This window comes from Rhinolophus hipposideros (assembly GCF_964194185.1).
Source record: "Rhinolophus hipposideros genome assembly, chromosome: 24".
NCBI classification, from domain to species: domain Eukaryota; kingdom Metazoa; phylum Chordata; class Mammalia; order Chiroptera; family Rhinolophidae; genus Rhinolophus; species Rhinolophus hipposideros.
The window spans coordinates 19,563,193-19,569,192 of record NC_138070.1 but is presented as its reverse complement, the minus strand read 5'-3'; positions in this window follow the sequence as shown (position 1 = coordinate 19,569,192).

The window sequence follows — 6,000 nt, the reverse complement described above, 5'->3', positions numbered from 1 at the left end:
TTTGGGGGAAGCAGGAGTTTTGTGGATCCCTAGGTTCAGCTCTTACCAGGCTGTCTCTGAGCCCCCCCCCACACATACAATGTGAGGCTGCAGCCACACTCCCCAGGGGGTGTCCCCTTGAACCTTTGCTCTAGCTGGGTTTCCTGGCCTGAAATTAATTCATTCAACATCTATTTGCTGAGCACCTACTATGTGCCAGTCACTGGGGATGCTACACTGTATCAGAAAAGATTCCTGCTCTCATGAAGCTCACAGTTCATTGCAAGTCAGGGAGATAGTCAATGAATAAGTATGCCATACATGGTGTGCCAATAGGTGCCAGAGTACAATGGAGAAAAAGGAAGGTATTTATTGGTAGTTTTCTAGTATGTTTAGGTATCTACAGGTCAAGTTCATATTGTCCAGTCCCCCAACTCTCCACCCTGTTCTTCTTTTTAAGAATGACTTCAGCTATTTCTTGTGCAGTTACTCTCCCATATAAATTTCACAATCAACTTGTCAGATTTTTGAAAAATATTAGTAGAATTTTGATTTGGATCATGTTGAATTTGTATATTTGAGAAGAACTGCCATAATTGAGTTCAACCATCCATGAAGATGGCACTTTTCCCTGTTAACTCAAGTCTTCTCTATCATTCAGTAAAGTTTTAAAGTTTATCTATCAAGATGTTTTACATCTTGTCAGATGTATTCTGAGGCTTATGTTCTATGAGGTCGGACAATTAAGTTTGCAAACTTGTTGCAACGATGTTGCTAACCTTTTTTTTTTTAATGCCAAAGTAAGTTTAATGTAAAATGAATTTTTACATGTCTCACTGGAACCATTTAGAAAGCAAGTGCAGCCAAAATATGTATCCGAAAGGAGAATCATTATCCAAAAGGAGAATCATTACCCAAAATGTAAATCCCCCCTCCTGCCCTCCAAAAAATTAGAATTGCAAGTTCAGATGATTTTTGTCAAGTCAGTCCTGGTGTGCTGAAATTTGAAGTTCTACCCCAGTGATCTAGGATTGGCTCATCATTTTATAATCTGAGAGAGGCACCAATGGAATGAAGTGTCCAGAAGGTAGAATCATCAATGGAAACTTAGCTGAGAGTTCTGTCACTTGCAAGTTTCCTCAGTAGTAGCCAGAGGACCAATATCTCCCATAGCAACATGGGCGATAGCCGCTGTATCTGTAACTGCCATAGCCCGCACGGTAGCCACAGCCCAGACCGCCAAGTCTACAGCCCAGACCTCCGTGGTAGTTTTCCTAGTAACAGCTCATGGTGTCAAGAGTTGAGGATTCAGGAGAGAATAACGTGTTTGCTTGCAGAATATCAACTTCTCTGCTTCCATGGGGTCTTTTATATACCTTCTGTAGTGGGTGTGACAAGCAATAAGCAATCTTGCCTTGTGTTTTATTGACTAATTTGTATGGAAACTATGTCATTAACATCATGTTCATTTAGAGGAGAGGCCCTCACACCCATTAATTTTGGAATAACTTTGTGGCTGCCTCTAAATTCTTTAAGGTATCTCATACCTTTAGTAATAAAACAAAATTTATTGCCATACTTGAACTCTGTAATCAAGCTTCATGAGTTTGCATAACTTGAAAGTCACACATATTATTGCTTTGAAATAATAACATCATCCCTCTGCAGACTTAAAGCACAGATGCAGAGACCCCAGGTTTCAATGAGCAGAACTTACAGGTCCTTTAGTGTTAGCCCAACATAATCTTGACTGTAGTTTTGGGAGAGACTCCAAATATTCAGATAAATATTGCTTTTTGTTTGGTTTATTTATTTTTTTAAAATTAGTTTCAAGTGTTAGTTCCTAAGTAACACTTAGGAACACATTAGTTCCTAAGACAAAACAATGAAATAGTTAGGCATTTCACCCCTCATAAAGTGATCACCCCCTCCCCCAATCTATAACCCCTCTGACATTGTATATAGCTGTTACAATTCCATTGACTCTGTTCCCTATGCTGTACTCCATATCCCGTGACCATATATATATGTGTGTGTGTGTATATATATGTGTATATATATGTGTGTGTATATATATATGTGTATACATACACACAAACACACACACACACACACACACACACACATACATATACACATGGTGTTTTCCAGAAAATAAAACCTAGCCGAACAATCAGCTCTAATGTGTCTTTTGGAGCAAAAATTAATATAAGACCCAGTCTTATTTTACTATAAGACTGGGAATATAATATATAATTATAATGTAATATAATATAATATAATAAATAATTAGTATAATATGGGGTCTTATATTAATTTTTGCTCCAAAAGACGCATTAGAGCTGACTGTCTGGCTAGGTCTTATTTTCAGGGAAACATGGTGTGTGTATGCATGTGTGTGTATATATATATATATATATATATATATATATATATATATATATATATATAAAATTATAGTTGACATTCAGTATTACTCAGCTTCAGCTTCAGGTGTACAGGACAGTGGTCAGACATGTACACCGTCCATGAAGTGGTGTCCCTAATAAGACAAGTGCCCATCTAACACCCTACAAAATCTTTACAACATTTTTTATTATATTCCCCAAACAGTCTTTCATATCCCCATGGCAATATTACGAATACCAATTTGTACTTTTTAATCCCCTCACCTTCTCCCTCATCCCCACCTCCCTCCCAACTAGCAACCAACCATCAATTTTTCCTCTATATCTCTGAGACTATTTCTGTTTAGTTTGCTCATTTATTCAGTTCTTTAGATTCCACATATAAGTGAGATCATATGGTATTTGTCTTTCTCCGTGTGACTTATTTCGCTTAGCATAATGTTCTCTAGGTCCATCCATAACGTTGCAAATGGTAAGATTTCATTCTTTATGGCCGAGTAATACTCCATTGTATAAATGTACCACAGCTTCTTAATCTAGTCATCTATTGATGGGCATTTTGGTTGTTTCCATGTCTTGGCTATTGTGAATAGCACTGCAATAAAGAGGGGTGTCAATATTTTTTTGAATTAGCATTTTGGATAGATATTTAAGAGTGGAATTGCTGGGTCATAGGGTAGTTCCATTTCCAGTTTTTTGAGATATCTCCATACTGATTTCCATAGGGGCTGCACCAATCTGCAATCCCACCAACAGTGCACGAGGGTTCCCTTTTCTCCACATCCTCACCAGCACTTGTTGTTTGTTGATTTATTGATGATAGCCATTCTGACTGGAGTGAGGTGGTATCTCATTGTGGTTTTCATTTGCATTTCTCTAACGATTAGTGAGGATGAGCATTTTTTCATGTCTGTTGGCCATCTGTATGTCCTCTTTAGAAAAATGTCTCTTCATGTCCTCTGCCAATTTTTCAATTGGGTTGTTTTTTTCATATTGAGTTGAATGAGTTTTTTAATAAATTTTTGATATTAACCCCTTATCAGATATATCATTGACAAATATCTTCTCCCATTCAGTAGGACGCTTTTTTATTTTGGTTTCTTTTGCTGTGAAAAAACTTTTTAGTTTGATGTAACCCTGTATGTTTATTTTTTCTTTTAGTTCCTTTGCCCAAGGGGATATATTAGTAAAAATATTACTCAGGGTAATGTTTGCAAATTTACTTCCTGTATTTTCTTCTAGGAGTTTTAGGTTTTGGATCACACATTTAAATCTTTAATCCATTTTAATTTGTCCTCGTATATGGCATAAGGAGATGGTCCAGCTTCATTTTTTTGCAGGTGTCAATCCAGTTTTCCCAGCACCATTTATTGAATAGACTGTCTTTACCCCAATGTAAATTCTTGCTTCCATTGTCATAGATTAAATGACCAAATGGGAATGGATTTATTTCTGGGCTCTCTATTCTATTCCATTGATCTGTGTGGCTGTTTATATTCCAGTACCATGCTGTTTTGATTACTATAGCCTTGTAGTATGATTTGATGTCAGGTAGCATACTTCCCACTTTGTTCTTATTTCTGAAGATTGCCATGGCTATTCGGGGTCTTTCATGGTTCCATGTAGGTTTTAGGATTATATGTTCTATTTCTGTGAAAAATGTCATTGGTAGTTTGATAGGAATTGCATTGAATCTATATATTGTCTTAGGTAGTATTGACATTTTAACAGTATTAATTCTTCCTATCCATGAGCATGTATGTGTTTCCATTTATTTGTATCTTCTTTGATTTCTCTCTTCAGTGTCTTATAATTTTCTGAGTACAGGTTTATTACTTTGGTTAAATTTACTCCTAAGTATTTTACTGTTTTTGAAGCAATTGTAAATGGGATTGTTTTCTTGATTTCTCCTTCAGATAATTTATTATTGGTGTGTATACAAATGCAACTGATTTCTGGATATTAATTTTGTGTCCTGCAACTTTACTAAATTCATTTATCAGTTCTAACAGTTTTTTGGTGGCGTCTTAGGGGTTCTCCATATATAGTATCATGTCAACTGCAAATAATGACAGTTTTATATGATTTTTCCCATTTGGATACCTTTTATTTCTTTTTCTTGTCTGATTGCTGTGGCTAGAACTATGTTGAATTGTTGAAAGTTGGCAATCTTGTCTTGTTCCTGATCTTAAGGGGAAAAGTTTTAGCTTTTCCCTATTGAGTATGATGTTAGCTGTGGGTTTATCATATATGGCCTTTATCATGTTGAGAGCTAACGTTTTTTGATATCAGAGGGATTATTCATTATGAATTTGTACCAACTGAACAGTTAACCAAGTTTACGACTGTGTTTCCCCAAAAATAATACCTAGCCAGACCATTAGCTCTAATACGTCTTTTGGAGCAAAAATTAAGATAAGACTGGGTATAATAATATAATACAATATAATATAATTTTTTTTTTACTTTTTTATTTATTGGGGTGACAATTGTTAGTGAAATTACATAGATTTCAGGTGATATATAATATAATTTAATACCAGGTTTTATCTTAATTTTTGCTCCAAAAGACGCATTAGAGCAAATGATCTGGCTAGGTCTTATTTTCGGGGAAACATGGTATTTGGAAGTGTTGAAAAGGCTGCGTCAAAAAGTTAGATCTGAACTTTTCGCCAACAATTCATGGCTCTTACATCACGACAGTGCACCCACTCACACGGCACTGTCTGTGAGGGAGTTTTTAGCCAGTAAATAAATCACTGTATTGGAACACCCTCCCTACTCACCTGATCTGGCCCCAATGTCTTATTTCTTTACTTGAAGATAAAGGAAATATTGAAAGGAAGACATTTTGATGACATTCAGGGCATCAAGGGTAATACAACAACAGCTCAGATAGCCATTCCAGAAAAAGAGTTCCAAAATTGCTTTGAAGGGTGGATTAGGCGCTGGTGTTGGTGCATAGGTTCCCAAGGGGAGTACTCTGAAGGTGACTGTAGTGATATTCAGCAATGAGGTATATAGTACTTTTTCTAGGAATTGTTCACGAACTTAATTGTCCAACCTCATATGTTACAGAATCTTTCCATTACATTTTCTATTCAGTGATGGCTGGTGGCTAGACCACTGAGTGTAGGCCGATCTTGTGTCATGCTGGTCAGTGATTTCTAGAAGGTCAACTTGATTGTCACTCTCTGTTCAGAGCTCTGCCTGGCTCCCCTCCAGGCTGGCTGATTTCTCACTTTGTCTCAGTGGACTGGCCTTTGTCACCGCTGGGCTTTGTGCATACAGCCCATTGCCTCCCCTGGCAGACTCTCTCCACTGCCCCTGGGTCAGGTCCATCCAGGGATTTCCTACATCACCCCTGCCCTTCTATCCAGTGAGAGCTGGCCGTCCAACCACTGTGCCAGGACTCACCACTGTCTGCCTCCACCCAGATGGGAAAGCAAGGCCCTGGGAAGTTGTGTGGGGGTAGCCGTGGATCCCACAACACTGATGTGTCAGGACATCTGGTTAGAGCCTCTATGGTGCCCTGTCCCACTCCATCCTCTCATTTGGAAGCAGGGCAGTGAGAGGAGGACCCACTGGGCCAGACCAGCCATTCTTGGCCATG